General features: G+C 43.4%; 1 protein-coding gene across 4 annotated transcripts in view; it reads right to left on the minus strand.

The window, feature by feature from the left end:
• The window catches only part of Ppp1r42 (protein phosphatase 1 regulatory subunit 42), a 50,520-nt gene extending 35,554 nt beyond the window's left edge, over positions 1–14,966 (minus strand). The window contains exon 1 of one of the 4 annotated variants that reach the window (XM_048420528.3): positions 14,822–14,966. The gene's annotated coding sequence lies outside the window, so the exon portion shown is untranslated. Of the gene's footprint in view, positions 1–3,694; positions 3,715–4,618; positions 4,779–4,802; positions 4,955–14,821 lie in introns of those variants that run through there. The other 3 variants (XM_048420525.3, XM_048420526.3, XM_085677312.2) reach the window with 3 other exon arrangements.
• Between the last annotated feature and the right edge of the window lie 3,290 nt (positions 14,967–18,256).

Below are 18,256 nucleotides of genomic sequence, written 5' to 3' on the forward strand. Positions count from 1 at the left end.
CCTGCTAAGGTGCCCACACTCCTGTAAATAACCCCTCACTTACACCCCTGTAATCAACTGGAATGAAGCACATCGAGAACAGGCAAAAAAGGGCAAGAAAGCAGAAGAGGGACTAGCTGGGAAAAGAGAGGGGCAAAGCAGACGGGGGAGATAAGAGCGGGTAACAAGGTGGAGGGGAATATGATCAAACTATCTTATGTGCATTTATGAAAATATAATGAATCATTATTATGTAGAATACACGATACTAAAAAATTTTATGAAATAAGTGACTTTCACTGGTGATACTACCTGTATTCTAGCAGCTGAGGAGGCTGAAGCAGGAAGACTGCTTGAGTTCTTGTGTTTGAGACCAAACAGGTGAAGAAGTGAGGGCATGCTTTCAATAGAATATTACTTTATATAAGACCCGCAGGACCCATACATACGCTTAAAATATAAAACACTAAAAATAAATTTAAGTTTAAAATGATGATTCTTGAACATAGTATTTGTGAGGTGGATGCGGGAGAAATCGGGAGTTCAAGGCCAGCCACAGCTACATAGGAATTTTAGGCCAGTCTGGAATAGAAGAGACCCTGCTTCAAAAAAAACAAAACAAAACAAAACAATGACAACAAAAACAGAAAGAAAACAAATGCAGGTGTTTGTGTATGTATGTGTGTATGTGTATATATGTATATGTATATGTGCGATGTATGTGTGTATATGTATGTATATGTATATGTGCGACGTATGTGTATGTATATGTATATGTGCGACGTATGTGTATGTGTATGTGTGTGTATGTGTGTTGTGTGTGTTGTAGCTCAGTGGTGTCTAACATTCACAAGGTCCTGGATTCATCCCAGTACTGAAATAAATCAACAAACCACAAACACTTCTACTTTTCTCCCCTCCGTTCTCTTCAAACTTGGACACTGCTGTTTATGCACTGGTTTTGTTTCAAATGTCCATGCGCCTAAAAAGCACAGGTTCCCCAGCACACACGCAGTTGTGCATGCCATCGGCGTCAGTGTTCCTTCTTCTCCTGCTTAACTGTTTGCTCTGGAGAGTCATCTGGTTTACCCCACCCAGCTCCAGAGTACTGTACTGCTGTAGTTTAACTGTTTGCTCTGGAGAGCCATCTGGTTTACCCCACCCAGCTCCAGAGTACTGTACTGCTGTAGTTTGTTTTTCCTGAGCACGACTCTGGGTCTTTCTGTATTTTGCTTTTGCAGTGCTGCTTTTACATTTCTCGTCTATTTTGTCTTTAGCACAAGGTTTAATCTAGGAGCAACTATGCCTGGACTGCACATTTTGATGTCACTGTATGCTCCCAAACTGGTCTTCAGTGGGGCTTTGACACAGGGGACTGGTGGCAGTGTCCCCATAGGTACAGCTGTAGCTCTGATAGAAACTGTTTTTGACTTGGATTTTAACCGGACACTCTTCTGCTAATTACTATTTCCATATCTCATTTTTCCTACTGGGTTGTGTACCCAAATCATGACACAGAGGCAGACTTCATATTAGTTATGAATGTTTGTCCTAGCTTAGGCTCATTTCTGGCTAGCTCTTTTTGATTTAAATTAACCTGTTTCTCTTTATCTACCTTTTGCTTTTTGCTTTTCCATTTTTCTGCATATCTTCCTTTCACTGCTTCTTGTGTCTGTCTTTCTGGATACTGCATTACTTCTTGCCCCGGGGATGTCCCTCTCTCTCTTCCTCATTCTCTTCTCCTCCTCCTCCTTCTTCCTCTCATTCTTCCCTTCTCTCCCAAGCCTAGGTTTCTCCTCCTATTTATTTTCTCAACCTGCCAATCCTGTGCATCTCTCCTCATGTCTAGCTATTGGCTGTTCAGCTTTTCGTTAGACCGACCAGGTGCTTTAGGCAGGCAAGGTGAAACAGATACAGCACATCTTTCCATAATCAAACACACAACCTTACATCGTTACACAAATGCAGCATAAACAATGTCACACACCTTTACACAGCTAACGTAGTATCCTGCAGCATAAGCAAGTGCAACACATGTTTACATAGTTAAAGGACTGCACAGCAGGGTTGTGATTTGATAGGCACGTTTCAGAATGCATGCACATTCCTATTGGATAATAACTCTTCTGTCACTGATGGAATTTGTTATATCTTTCCCCAGACCTTGGGTTATCTTTGCTTCCTTGTTTCACTTTTTTTTTAAGTCTCCTAAAAATGCACAGCTTTTTAAAACAATTTAAATGTATTCTCTCATATATTACATTCTGACCCTAGTTTCCCCTCCTTCCTCTCCTCCTCCTTCCCCATCCATTCCTCCATTACTCTTCAGAATGGGGCAAGCCTCCTAGGGACATCAACCAGACATGGCCTATCAATTTCCAGTAAGATGGGCTGGAGAGATGGCTCAGAGGTTAAGAGCACTGGCTGCTATTCCAAAGGTCCTGAGTTCAATTCCCAGCAACCACATGGTGGCTCACAACCATCAAAAATGAGATCTTGTGCCCTCTTCCAGACTGCAGGCATACAGAATGATGTATACGTTTGAAAAAAATTTTTTTCCAGTAAGACTAGGCACCGCCTCTCTTGCTAAGGCTGGATGAGGTGACCCAGTGGTAGAGAAAGGATCCCAAAAGCAGGCAAAAGAGTCAGAGATAGGCTCTACTCCCACTGTTGGGAGTTCCACAAGACCAAGGAATACAACCATAACATATACCACAGAGAGCCTATGTCAGAACCATGCAGGCTTCCTTTCACAGCAGGGTTTCTCTGTAAAGCCCTGACTGTCCTGGAACTCTCTGTAGACCAGGCTGGCCTCGAACTCACAGAGACCCATCTGCCTCTGCCTCCTGAGTGCTGGGAATAAAGGCATGAGCCAGCACCAACTGGCATAGCATTTTTTTTTTCTAAAAGCAGTCAAATGTATTATTTTCTTTTTGGCTTAAAAACCAAAAAGGTAGGGAAGCAATTCCTTCCCTATCCCAAATTTAAAACAGCAATCTAATATTTTCTTTTAAATTTATTCACATTTTGGTAGACAAATTTTGTTCTTTTATCCGGAATTGCTCAGCACATATGAGGTGAGAGAGACTTGAATGTATATTTTTCCTAGTGGGAATTAGCTACCTAATACACTGTGCAAAAGTATTTTCTCTTCCCTTCATTTATGCCTCTGTTGGCACGGCAACACTGTTTTCTAAGTTCAAACCAATAACATCTCTTCACTTTGACTATTCTTGGTCATTGACTCTCATATATAAATATTTGACATTCTCATGTTCCATAAAAAGACCCTTTCAGGATTGTATTAGGAACTGCACTGAATTTTTAATGAGCCGTGAGTCTTCATAAGCGAGGCTCAGGGTCCTGGCCTGCTGGCCTGAAAAAGGGCTAGCAGGTTGTGAAACGGTGAAGGGAACAGGGTTTGGGCTGAAGGAGTTGCCTAAAAGTGAGGATAAGGGTGTTGTTTCCTTTTAATAGATTGCCCTATCCCTGATAATAAAATGATTCTTTTCCTTCTTGAATGGGAAAGAGGCTTTTCATAAGGGAAGCAAGCAGGTAGGCTGGCAGGCAGCTGGGTGGACAGATGGAAAGGCAGGTGGGAGGGGCGAGGGGCGAGGCAGACAGGCAGGCGGGCGGGGCGGGGCGTGGTGGGGCGGGGCGGGGCAGACAGGCAGGAGGGCGGGGTGGGGCGGGCAGGCAGTCATTAATCTTGTACCTGCCCTGATTTTCAAGTCAGTGCGCCAGAGCAGTCTATTCCAGAATGGCACATTCTTAATTCTTTACCCACAGGAGAATTCTGTGTCTAAAAGTTGCTGCTTCTGAAAATTGAATAGATTTGAAAAGCGGCGGCAGAGCTGGTGGCACACACTCATAATCCCCGAATTTAGGAGGTAAAGAAGGAAATTCAAGGGCAGTTTTGGCTGAGTGAGTGTTAGGATAGCCTGGGCTACAGAAGACTGTTTGGAAAAGAAGACGCAAATATTTAAAATATTTTTAAATCAGGAGAAGGCCAATGAGTGTAATCAAAAAGCTCTAGGAAAACATTCCAGAGGCTCAAACATGGAAAGGGAGAGATTCATCAGCCCACAACATAAAATACAAATCATAGGCTGCATGCATGGTAGCAGATCATGAAAACTGTTTTGTCAAAAACATCACCATTCCTTTTATTAAGACAGCACCAACTCCAACTTTACTGGTACTTGTAGTTTCATTATTTTAGAGAAATAAGTTCCAGGGGCTTAAACTACATCAGCAGTTGAATTTGTATACATCTTAGAACATAATAATAAAAACAATTGTGGGGTGTCCTTGATTTTCTCTGAAAACACATCGTTTCCCATAATACCCCCACTGGCTAACTATTTATTATTTCAGCTCCATTGCTAGGACACATCCTCGCAGGAGCCAGAGGGAATTGCTTAGAGCTGCTTCAGGGCCCTCTGGGATCCCATCTTGATGGCTCCTCAGCTGGCTTTCATCCCCCAGGCTCCTGTAGGCTGGGTAAAACGGACAGTTTTGGAGTTGGTTTCTACCTACATTCCCTTTAAGGAATCGCTGTGCTCAGTGGCTTTCAGATGCTCTAAATAGCGGGCTTCAGCCCTCAAAAGTTTCCAAAGCCTGGATCATGCTCCCTCACCTCCTCTACACCCTGCCTGGGGCGTCTAGACCGCTTCCAGCCTTGCCTGCTGGTCCAAACTAGCCTTCCAGACTCTGTCTGGGGTTCTGGGTGTTTAGGGACAGGCCTCAGGAACCTGCATTTAATCAGTATTGAAGTCTGAGTTCAGAAACGCCCCTGGCTAGGGTTTCCCTGGACATCTCACCGCTCCCGGGTTCAGGGTCCAGTCCGGTCTGTAACTGGTTTGGTCAGTGTCCTTGTGCCAGTCTCCGGCAAGGCCAGCGGACGGTTGCCAGGAGACCAGTGCTCCGAAACGCCCCCCTTGCAGAGGAAGTCTCGCGACGTCCGGAAGCGTGCAGCGCCCGCCCGGTGGCCAGCACGGGTCTGGCTCTTTGTGACGCGGGACAGAAGAGCTGATATTGCGCACTAGTGATCCCAAGACAAGGCCAGTTAGTTTGAACGGAACAAGATTGCATCTCCACCATCTTTGATTATTTCAGTGCCCAGTAACCACACCTGCCCCAGAACAGACCCCAAAAGGAAGTGCCTGAAGCCGGTACTCCACCTTTCTAGGATAAAACCTAAACTTAGGGTTATTATCATTTATCATGTAATAGGGTCAAGGCCATTTATCACGACTCTCCTCACGGCTTGCCGCTTGCGGTCCTCAGGTCAGGATTCTCGGGTATGCTTTGTTTGTGAGTTCGAGCCCAGCCTGGTCTACGGAGCTAGCTCCAGAACAGCCAGGGATACACAAAGAAACCCTGTCTCAGGCCAGGTGGTGGTGGCGCTCGCCTTTAACTGCAGCACTCCGGAGCCAGAGGCAGGCGGATCTCTGGAAGTTCTTAAAAAAAAAAAAAATCCCCTTGGATTGGCTTGTAGTGCATGCCTTTGATTCTAGCACTTGAGAGGCAGAGGCAAGTGTATCTCTGAATTCCAGGCCAGCTTGGTCTACATGGAGAGTTCCTCCTAGCTAGCCATGGTTATATAGAGACCTTGTCTCAAAAAAATAAAATAATTCATTTTCCAGCCCTTGGAACTAGCACATGTTTTCTTCCCTCTTACACTCTTATTCCCCCTTATCTCAGTTTAGATCAGCACGTCCTTTCAGAAAACCCCTCTCTTGTTAGTTTCTATTTCCTCCAACAACTAGTATGAAGTTCTTTAGTGTAACAAGAATCTGCCTGTGTTACGTATGTCTCAAAAAAAAAAAAAGGAAATAAACTAAGGACAAGCATTCTTTTACCTCACCACTGTCAATGGGTATGAACGTGTTGTGTATACTAGTGCCTACTTGATAGATAAATGTTTCTAAGATGAATAACATAAATGAAAGACAGTCGGGCAGTGGTGGCGCACACCTTTAATCCCAGCACTCAGGAGGTAGAGGCAGGCGGTCTCTGTGAGTTCGAAGCCAGCCTGGTCTACAGAGCGAGTTCCAGGACAGCTAAGGCTGTTACACCGAGAACCTTGTCTGGAAAAACCATGAAAAGGAAGACAACACAGGAACCACCATTCACAGTGGAAAGGATTCACTGGCGGTGGGCTGGGCTAAGAAGACTGGGTATAAAGAACAGTGCACACTGGGAGACGGCCAGTGCTAGCTGTGGACCTGGCTGGAGGGGCTGGAGGGAAGGAAGGTTGTTGGGGCCGTTATTTTTGTTTGTTTGTTTGTTTGTTTGTTTGTTTTTTGAGCAGGAAGCTCAAAGCCCATAGGACAGTTCATCAGGTTTGCAGATAAGAAATCTCCTGTTCTAGAAAGAGTTGTAAGAAGCCTGTGTTAAGTGTAGAAGGCACACGTCTGACTTCAAGGCCAGTTCTCCTTCTATCATATCTTATGACTCTTAGCCCCAGAGCCGCCTAGGAAGAGGTGAATGGGGCAGAGGAGCCTTAACTCCACTCACCATAGGGCTGTGTGTTTATAAGTCCATTTGTTTAGGCAGTCTTGGCGCAGTTCAGTTGGAGATACGTGGAAATACATGGACTTGGGAGACACTTTCGACAATGTGTCCGCACTCACTTATTTTGTGGCTATGTATGTATGCACATGGAGGTCAGAGGGCAACTGGAGGGAGTTGGTTCTTTCTTCCTACCATGTTTGTTAGTGGGATCAAACTCAGGCTGAAAGGCTCGGTGGCAAGTGCCTCTACCCACTGGGGCATTTAATAGAGGTCATTTAGGGAAAGGCGTGGGGCAGAAGCTGAAGATAATCTCCATGTTGGGAGAAAGGTATAACCCTGGAGAAGGAGATGACAAGGGATGTGAGGGGACTGGTAATGTTTGGTTCTTACCCTAAGGGTGAGGTGAGATATGTCTTAATAAAATACCCCATATAAAACATAACCGAAACCAGTGGTGGTGAGGGTAGAGGAAAGGGAGACAGCAAAGAAGAGCTGGTGTCGATGTGTCAGCAGTAAACAGGAAGGGAGTAAAGATTCCGTCTCCAAAGCCTGATGTTCAGTCACACGGGAGGAAGTTCCTGTATGAGGGTTGGCACACAGGAAAAAGGCTAAGGAAGGACAAGAGGTAAAGGAATAACTAAAACACCAGGTCACACATCAGATACCCATCTTATATGGTTATGGATCCTTCCGTTGGGGACAACAGCCTTAACAAGGGATACGGGCTGGCTTGTTGCTCTGTATGTAGCATTGAGACCCCTGTTAGCCCCGAGAGAGACCTTGCTTAGCTATTCATTGAGTTTAGTAAGTCATCAAGACTCACTTGCTCAGCAAGTCTTGGTTTTCAAACATTTTCATAAATCCCCAAAAGGAATATGCTCTCATTTGTGGTAAAGCTATGTGCACTTTGACGTAGGTTTTATTTTTGAGATCGTTTCTCACTATGCAGCCCAGACTGTTCTCAAACCTCACGGGCTCACAGGGTCCTCCTCTGAGTCCTGGGTAGTTGGAACTGTTCGGGCCACCACACCTGGCTACACACACCTGTAAATGTGCAATATGGTATGGAGATATAGACATGGACTTACTTAACAGTGGCCACTTTTTGGTGGCAAGATTATGACGAGGGTTTTCCTCTATTTTTAGTAGCCAGGCTTATGAAAAAATGATAAAGTTATATTTTGAAATTTCATTTTGGGATCCTCTTTATGAGGTTGAAAATCACTTTGTGATTATGTATGCTTAAAATAATTGAATTACTAATTAATATGAGTGTGGGGGTGTTTGAGTATGTATGTGTTTATATGGGTATGCATGCGTGTACAAACATGTGGGTGTACAAGCATATGTGTGTGAGTGTGGACAGCAGAGATCAACACTAGGTGTCTTCTATCGTTTTAAATCCTTAAAAAACTATTTAACGTGTGTGTGTGTGCATGTATGCGTGTGTGTATGTGTGTGCATGCACATGTGTGTGTGTGTGTGTGTGTGTGTGTCTGTACCTTAAGAAGCCAGAAGGGGGCATCCGATTCCTTTGAGCAGGAGTTACAAGCAGTTGTAAACAGCTGTCTGTAGGAATTGGCACTCAGATCTCTAGAAGAGCAGGAAGTGTTCTAAACTGCTGAGCCATCTCTACAGCCCTCTACATCACCTTACTATTATGATTATGGTTATTATTACTATTATTTTTATTGAAACAGGGTTTCTATGTGTAGCCCTGGCTGTCCTGAAACTAGCTCTGTAGACCAGGCTGACCTCAAACTCATAGAGATCCACCTGCCTCTGCCTCTAGAGTTCTGGAATTGAAGTTGTACATCACCACTGCCTGACTACATCTTATTTCCACAGTTCCTCCTGGTGAATCTGGAGCTTGTCCACTGGTTTAGGCTGGGGAGTCGATAAACAAGAATCCGTTGTCCCTGAGGTTAGAGACATGCACTACAGCACCCAGCTTTTTCCATAGGTGCTGGGATCTGAACCCAGGGCCTCCTGTTTGTACAGCAGGCACTTTCCCAACCTGGTCACCTCTCCAAACCCACTAATTATTTTTTAATGCAATTAGTTAGCTTAAGAGAACATATTCTCTTGTTAAGATGTGAGCTTTAACTCCTGCCCGGGGGCGCAGTGTGAAACAATGTCTGTGTATTTTCCAGTGAGGCAGGAATTTGGCAGGCTATGAGAAATTCTTCTCTTCCGTATCACATGTGTGAGTCAAGCACAAAATACTGTAAGCTTTACACTTGACAGATGCTGGGGAACTTACATTTGCTAAAAGAAGTAAGTCTCAAGAATCACTTTGGAAGCACGGTGCTAAAATCGCACTTCTAAACGCCTCAGCTGGAGTTTCCAAGGCCCTCTCGCCAGAAGCAGGTTTTATCTCCTGCATGCTGTTCTCTTTGTCTATCAGCGTTTCCTGAGTTCATACCGCACAGAACTGTGGGGAACTGTGGGAAGCACCAAGCTGACGTTGGTGATTAAGTCTCCTTCACTGAGAAACGGAGAAATTAAAAGGCCCAGAAAGATCCGTTGTTAGCACATAACCCCGCATAGAAAGATGCATGTTTGTCAGGCTGCCACTTCCTTCTCGTTTGTTTTGTAAGATGCAGGGATATTAGTGATCTGACGATAGCCCAAATGTCACACTTCTTGGTATCCAAGCCCCTGAGTGATCCCCACAGTGGCGTGGGCGCCGGACCTAGTGACTTGACCTAGCCAACAGTAGAGAAAACGTGTGCACATCATTTCCATGATCAGGCCAGAAAAGACGGTGGCTAATGTTTTGCTGGCTGAATCCCCATAGCGTGTGTGAGTTTCCGTCTTTGATAAAGCTGGCTATAGTTTAGGGAAGCCACTTGACAAAGAAGTGGTGGGGACAATTCTGTATTCTGTCAATTACGTTTTTAAATAAATGCTGATTGGCCAGTAGCCAGACAGGAAGTAGAGGCAGGGAAATGAGAACAGGAGTATTCTGGGAAGAAGGAAGCTCTTACCGCAATCCTGCCCAGACCACCAAGAAGCAGGATGTGACTTTCCTTGCCGAAAAATGCACCGAGCCATGTGGCTAACATAAATAACAATAATGGGTTAATATAAGTTGTAAGAGCTAATATGAAGCACGAGCTAATGGGCCAATCAATTTATAATTAATGCAGACTCTTTGTGTGATTTTCTTTGGGACCTAAACGGCTGTGGGAACTGGGCAGGACAGAAACCCCAACAAAGCAGGTCCTCCTGCTACAAAGAAGGACCCGAAGAAAGACTCCAACTGGTATGGTAACTAGTGAAAACTTGAGACTTTTGGTCCAAGGAGAAAAAGTCAATAAAACCCCTGTTTGAGCTACAGAGCTAATCCTTTCCCAGATGAACCTCACCTCTGGCAAACTCTTGGTTATAATCTTGTGAGAGAGCCTGAAGTCAGGGACAAAGATTTCTAGTTTATGAAATCTTTACAGGAAAAAGTGTGTTGGGTTTTGGGGTGATCTGGAAATAATGGAAAATCCTCTTAGGGAGAGAGAGTGTTATCAGGGAGTTGGATCTTGACTTCCCTTTCAAAGGAAGTTGCAAATGCCTGTTTAGAACGGCAACTGACTACAGTAGGGGGTAGCTTACTTGGAACAAAAGATTTTCCATAGAAGCTGGAAGCTACAAAGTTCCTACTGGTTATGGATGATAGTTTCTTTTAAAGATGTATTTATTAATAATGTATACAGTGTTTTACCTGCATGTATGCTGAAGGCCAGAAGAGGGCACCAGATCTCATTACAAATGGTTGTGAGCCACCATGTGGTTGCTGGGAATTGAACTCAGGACCTCTGGAAGAGCAGTCAGTGCTCTTAACCTCTGAGCCATCTCTCCAGGCCAGAGGATACAGTTTCCATTTTTGATTTCTGTAACCCAGAGATGATCATGTATTTGAGAGCCTCTACAGAGGAGCAGGTACCTTCTAAAGGAACCATGGCCCTGGTAACAGCTCGTACTTAACTTGACTTTGTAACCGATTTACAATCAATGCCATTATTATATCACATACCTATAAACAGTGGATGCATAGGTCACTATACATACCAATGCACAGTATTTCTGCTGTGCTTCAGACCTATGCATCCAGTTGACTTCTAAACTCTCAACCCACTTGGGCATGCAGGCCATAGAGGCATTGATGCTCCAGCTTCCCACACAAATGTGTCATGCTTCTTCAAGTCTGTTTTCCCTACAGGTCACCCCACTTCAGCACGCAAAGCCTGACGGCTTTCCAACATGTTCACACGCTAACTCCCCCACCAGATGCAGTTACCAAATTCCATCCGATTTTCCTCAGAATGGCTTTGTCGTGTTCTGCTTTTCCTTTGTTTGTTCTTTCTGTTTTTTTTCTGAGACATGGTTTCTCTCTATAGCCTTGGCTGTCCTAAAACTCAGAGTGATCAAACTCTGATCCACCTCATTCTGATCTCAAACTCACAGAGATCCACCTTCCTCTGCCTCCAGAGTGCTGGGATTAAAGGCGTGCGCCACCACCATCTAGACATGTTCTGCTTTTGTTTTTATTTTAAAGTTTTGTTAATTTGAGTTCATTTTTTTTTTCCCTGAGTGGTTTTTATGCTGACTATACTAAATTATTTTTTAGGCTGGTTCCCTCCTATCCTTCACTAGAGAACAAGCTATCATAAACACGTTTATCTAATAGCATGAGATGTGGCTATAATAAAGGACCTCACCTCAAAATCAGGCTTGCCAATAAAAGATTCATTTGTGGGTTGTATAGGAAAGACTTAACAAAAGAAAAGGGATTTATGCCGGGCAATGGTGGCACACGCCTATATTCTCAGTACTGGGAGGCAGAGACAGGTGGATCTTTGTGAGTTCAAGGCCAGCCTGATCTACAGAGCGAGTGCCAGTACAGCTTAGAGCTGTTACATAGAGAAGCCCTGTCAAAAAACAAAAAAACAAAAAAAGGGTTTTATAATTGCAGAGGTTTAGGTTTTTAAATTAAGAGTAACTTTAGGCTGAGTATCCAAAACAGACTTTTGTTTGTATTTTAAGAACAAAAACCAGAAAGTCTTTTGCCTCAGAAATGGAGAAGCTCTCTGCCTTCCAGTAGATGTGAAGAACTGCTGGAGTTTCTCAAGCCGATAATAAGTTCAGCAAAAGTTTAATTATTTGGTGATGGATGGACGCTAAGCCTGAAACTCAGCAATGTAATGTGCTTTATCCTCATCTCTCCCAAACAGAGAATATGTTGAAGTGAGAATATGTATCTGTACACTGCTATTGTATTGCCGCATTTCCGGTTTTTTTTTTTCTTTTTGTCTGTGTTCTTGAAAAGAGTTACATTCTGTCAAGCTTGATTTCGAAAATCACTGGTGTGATTACTAGCGTGAAGTCTTTTATAATAGTAATATTAAAATCTATATTAAAGTATGTTTGATAGTAATCTTTCATTAAAAGTATTTTCATTCCTATGAAGCTTTGGGAGACGACATCATTTGATCGTGATTTGCAGTGTGACACACATCATTTTTCTGCAAAAGGAAGAAATATATTGAATTTCATTCTAAAATCATTTTATACTTTTGATGTTTCTTTAAAGCAAATTGAAAATGTCTAGTGAATTTGGTTTTTTACTGAACAAATATTCATCAAGCGTCTGCTCTCTGAGTGTTGTTCCAGGGCAGAGGGAACAAGAGTAGTTAGGTTAACCCTTTCCTTCAGGGAGCTCATGTTCTCTTCTGGGAGACAGTGGACCAGTAAACAAACCTGTGTGTGTGTGTGTGTGTGTGTGTGTGTGTGTGCGCGCGCGCGCGTGTGTGCATGTGTGCCAGCCATAGGGATCCTATGAGTATGGGGAAAACCAGTAGGGATCCTGTATATGTGTGTGTGAGCCAGTAAGGATCCCTTGTGTGTGGGACTAGTAAACAAACCAGTGTGCGTGCGTGTGTGTGAGTGTGTGTGTGTGCGTGTGTGTGCGTGTGTGTGCGCGTTCGTGTGTGTGTGTGTGTGAGACAACTGGAAGTGTTAATGTTCACATGAATTTCCATGTCAATAGTTCTTAGTTTTAAGCTCTGTGGTGTCTAATTTTTTTTAAATACGGGGTTTCACGTACCCCAGGCTAGCTACAAACTCGTCACGTAGTTAAGGATGACCTTGAACTTCTATCCTTTTGTTGGGATTGCAGGTATATATGGCCACATCCAGATTATATGGTGTTGGTATGCAGTCCGTAGCTCTGTGTGCACCCTACCAACTGGGCCACATCCCATGCCCTTCTGTTGTTGCTGTATCCCCCTTGGGGGGGGTGTCTCATTCACTTTGTAGTTAATGCTAGTTCTAGATGCTAATCCTCCTGCCTTTGTCTCCCAAGTGTTGGGATTGTAGGCACACACTACTGTACTTGGCTTACCTTGAAATGGTTTAGCTTAAAAATAGCTCCCTTAAAAGTGGTGCTTAGTGGGGCTGAAGCGATGGCTCAGAAATCAAGCATACTCGCTACTCTTGCAGGGAGCATGGGTTCGGTTCCCTGTGCTTACATGGTGAATCAAAACTGTAACTCTGGGTTCATGGGATCTAATGCCATCTTCTGGCCTCTGTAGGCACCTGACACACACACGACACAATACACATATGCTGGTAAACACTCATACACATAAAATAAAAGTAAATATTTTTGAACAAGTAGTGTTCACTGTAGTTCCAACATTATTTGCATATGACGTTAACTACCCTGAGACTACAGAGTATTTCGGACGGTTGTAGTTACATTAGCTACTCTGTCCTCACACAGAAACTCATAAAGCGATTTATTATCCAGTCAATTTTATGTTGCTGTAAGTCCAGAAACCTAATTACCTCAACTGTGCTGAAAAGTCATGCAATATGATAGATGAATTTCATAAGGGTGAAGTAACAAAGTAAAGACAGCGTCTGTTTAAAGGACACATTTAACACAAGAAACTGAGGAGGAGCTGGAAAGAAGCAAGTTGCAAGGGCAAAAGTGAGTCAGAAATCAAACATTTACTTGGAGATAATGTTATGTCAACTACTCAATAAACAGACGCACTACCAATGGCAAACGCATTCAGAGTTTCTGGATAGACATTTGCCACCTTCTGAAATCCAACATCAAGGTCAAATACACGTCTGTTCTGGACAATCTGCTTCTTTATGAACTTGCCTCTTAGGTTTTGAATGTACAACTGCAGTTCATCAAAATGTGCCCCAAGGCACAATACCATTTCCCTCAGTCATTAGGAAGTATAGCATAATTGCTTAGTGAAATCCAAAGAAAATATGAGCGCTGACATCAGGGACTCTCCAATTTGTTAGACAATTGTTCCACGGTTTTTGGCGCCAGGATAATCCACATGTTGAAAAAGCAATTAATCACTGGTGTTCGTTATCAGGCTGCGCTTTTAACTGTTTATTCCCAAATTTGACCTGAATGACAGGGTTCCGGGTTTTATTTTATTTTTTAATAATCTGATTTCTGAGATCCAAAGTTTAAACACGCCGATCTGGTAAAAAGGTGACCTGAATTTCAGATTTGTCTTCTAAAATAAGACTGATTCTGTGTTTACAAAGATGAATGGCATGTCTGCTATTAATATTTGGATAAAGGTTAGTAACCTTTAGGAACAGCCCAAGTGATTTGCTCAGGAGTTACCTGAAGTCCTTAAACTAGTGCTGTGGGTCAGAAAAAGGTACATCTGTTTGCTGTTGGAATTTACCCTGGAAATAGGCCCAAATGAGAGAATACGTAAGTGTATTTCCAATCTCCTAACTCTTACTTTTTAAATATAATGACATAGACCTACCGATTAAACAATGGACGACAGTTACTTCATCATAACTTGGATGAGTATCTGTTACCTATAGCCTAAGGATAAGCAAAAACAAGAGCCGTCATTCTGTGCAGTGTATTTTCCTGTCTTCAAAATCAAAATGAACAGCCATATTTCTCACCAACACGTGTCTTAGGTTATAATGAAAACATGCCAGAAGAGACCTTGCAAACCCAAACTCAGCAGCCCGTGTTCAGTTGGGTTTACTCAGCTACACGTGGATACAGTGCAGACCCTAGGCATACAAATGAACTCTTCCCCCAAGTCCTGACTTTTGTGTCTGTACCTCATCACTTCACAGGACTGTTCTGGAAAGCTTGAGCCTCAGGAAATCGCAACGTTTCAACTTCTAAACAGTTTCTCTGATTCCCGTAGTAACTTCCATACTTTGTTTACTTTTAAGCGACCTTCCCCTGGGCAGTTTGTTATTCTGTTGTACCATGCAGTGATTTTTCTCGAAATCCTGAGTACCAGTTAGTCACACTAACCTGCGCCAACAGTGTCCAGACCGGATCTCTCAGAAGCAGCAAGGGACAACCAGGGCTTCTTTTTTAAACCTGGAAACAATGGAGCCCACACAGCTCTCGCTTACTGGCTCGCCTGTCCTTGTTGGTTCTGCTCATTTCACCAGCTTGTGTGTTGGGCTGGTGACCATGTTACCGAAGAAAATGCCACTATCCAAATCCAGTGTCACATGAAAATGATTCTAGGTGCCTAACCTCTTAGATACACACACATGCACTCAAGCCACTGTGTGTGCACGTGGATGTTCACGTTCTTGTTTGGAAGGTTGGACCTTCAGCCTTGAAAACAAGCTGGAAACTGAACAGCCCCGATTCCGAGATCTCACTGGGCTCCTAACTGGCTCTGGTCCCTACTCCCTCTCCGCTGACTTCTCTCCCCAGCCCTGCTCCTCTTCTGCTCTGGCTCGCTTTATGACTTGGACATCAGGATTAAATTTTTGTGTGAAGATTGACGTTTCCTGTATATTATCACTAAAGACTTGGAGAAATTGTCTCTGAAAACTGTGACAGGGTACAAGAACCAGACGCCACTGAGGACAAATGGCATGCTCAGCTCCTGAGCAGTTCACGGCTGTAAGACAATACTTCTTAGGAAACAGCACAACTCCCATCTCATGGCTGAGCTTATGAACAATGCTTGCAAATTGAGCCTGGATTTCTACAAGCTGTTATAAATTGGAGCACTCCCATTAGACATGTGATTGTGAAAACACATTAAAACTTACAGAGAAGAAAAAAAAATAAAACCTCACACATATGGGCATGAAGGCACATGTTGGTAACCCCAGCGCTTACATGATTGAGGCAAGAGTAAGTCTGAGAACAGCCTGGGCAACATAGCAAGAACCTACCCCAAAAAACAAAGACAAACAGGGCTGTGGGGTGCATGCCTTTAGTCCCAGCACTCTGAAGGCAGAGGCAGGTGGGTCTCGAGTTAGAGCCCAGCCTGGTCTACAGATGGTTTCAGACCAGCCTGGGCTACGCAGAGAAATCTTGTCTCGAAAAAGTAACAACAAAACAAAAACAAAAATAAAAAATAAATACCAAACCAACAAAACCCAGTTCATCCTACAGATAAAAACTGAAAGTCTTAGAGGTAGGCTTCAAAATATGGCTAATTGAGGGGACATCGACTATCTCATGTGGTCTTGGTTACTGACCCCTCCTACGTTTGGGGGTAACCAGCTGTATATATCCAGGTATGGGGTCATGACCCAGGGTATGGCAATCAGAGTGAAGTCAGCAACTTAGCCTGACCTGATCAATGGTTCCCCACCCTCCAAGTGGTACCCCAGGTAGCCAATGCTGGGGAAATTAGTTGAGGGTTAGGTCAACATGTGGAAGACAGAGCTGAGAACCCTGCCAGAAGTCTAATGTAACACTGTCTAAACCAGATATTCTTAACTCAGCACTCCAGAGATTAGTGAACCAAACAAATTCTTTTTATTTGGATAAAATATTTCTGCTTTCTTTTGGTTACTAGCGAAGGTATAGTTGCTGCTACACTAGACTTCTCAGAAGAAGAAAAGCCCCGTGGGGTTATGATGGGAAAGCCTTCTTTTCTTGGTTATACTGTTTAAGCATAGACATTTCCCCATCTCTTTTTGATTTTGCGAGAGAAAGTTTCTGACCTGGAATTCACTCTGTAGACCAGGCTAGCCTGTAACTCAAGAGATCCGCCTACCTCGGCCTCCTGAGTGCTGGGATTACATGTGTGTGCCACCAATGCCAGGTGGCGTTGTCTGTCCAATAGTTAGTCACATTGACTAGGTTACCAATATAAAGCTAAATGTCAAAACTAACTGTATTTAAGTTTTGACATGTAAATGGTTTTAAAAAGTATCTTGTGAGGGAACTGGAGAGATGGTTCAGAGGTTAAGAGCACTGACTGCTCTTTCAGAGGACCCAGGTTCAATTCCCAGCACCCATATAGCAGCTCACAACTGTCTCTAACTCCAGTTCCAGGGGATCCAACACTTTCACACAGACATATGTGCAGGCAGAATACCAATGTATATACAAATTACAAAAGGTATCTCGCTAGTATCTATTTGTGGTGCAGTGAAGGATTTCAGTAAATATATAACACACTTTGACCGTGCTCATTCCTGTAGTGCTAATCTAATTAGTCTTAATAAGAAAAACCCAGAGACAGATAGCAGGGTAAATACTCAAAGATTTAGAGAAGTAAAGGAGACAGTCACTAGAGAGACCTTTTACCTCTACTGAACTCTCAGACCAAAGTGGGCAAGATCCTGTCTCCACGAATCCTCAGACTAAATGCCCTGAGCTCTCTCTGCTCAGCCATATCACTCCTGTCTTCACCTCTCTAGTGAGTCACCCATAGCTTGGTTGTTTCTCTTTTAGACGGATTCAATCTCACTTAGTCCAGAGTGGCCTTGAACTCTGCCTCTGTCTCCAGAGTGCTGGGATTAAAGGTGTGTGCCACCACCGCCTGACCTCTATGGCTAGCTCTGCACTCTGATCTTCAGGCAAGCTTTGTTTGTTAAAGCACAAACAAAATATTACCACACACTCCTTACCTTCTTCAAGTTCCTTTCTCTTCCAAATAAATGGTCCCTCTTAGTTTTCACGCCATAATTGACATCTACATATCTAGGTAGATGTTCATACATGTAAATCTGCACATGAAAAGGAATCTTGTGATAGTTATCTTTGAGTCATAGGAACATCAAGTCTTCGCTCTCCTGTATCAAAATGTTAAAGAAAAATTTATAAGTTATATTTATTTGTGTGTGTGTTGGGTGGGTGGGTGGGTAAGGAATAGTTCGCTCAGGAATGGGTTCTTTCCTTCCATCATGTGTGGTACTGGGACTCAAACCCAGGTCATAAAGCTTGACAGCGAACTCCTTTATTTGCTGAGTCATCTAACGGGCTCTTATGTCAAAATCTTAACTATTAAATCATGTCTGAGAAAGCTCAAACAGCTTGTCAGTGTTCTTAGCTGGATGACTCAATACGGTGCCTATATGGCTGAAATTGTGTTATTAAACACAAATTTTTGCTGTATAACATTTTAATTTAAATTTTTGAACAGGGTTTCTCTGTGTAGCCTTGGCTGTCCTTAACTCCCACTGTAGAACAAACTGGCCTCAAACTCAGAGATCCACCTGCCTCAGCCTCCCAAGTGCTGGGATTAAAGGCATGTGCCACCACTGCCCAGCGCTGTATAAAAGTTTTAATGACATAAAAATGGAAGTCGGAAACTGAGCATGGTGGCCCACACCTTTAGTTCCAGCACTCGGGAGGCGGAGGCAGGTGGATCTCTGTGAATTCAGGGCCAGCCTGGTCTACAGAGAGTTCTGAACTTTAATACTTTGATAACTGGAGGTCAGTCTTAGGAGGAGGAAGTGATCAAATAAGGGAATACACTTTGGT

The sequence above is a fragment of the Myodes glareolus genome, chromosome 16 (genome assembly GCF_982192425.1).
Source record: "Myodes glareolus chromosome 16, mMyoGla1.1, whole genome shotgun sequence".
In the NCBI taxonomy this organism is placed as follows: domain Eukaryota; kingdom Metazoa; phylum Chordata; class Mammalia; order Rodentia; family Cricetidae; genus Myodes; species Myodes glareolus.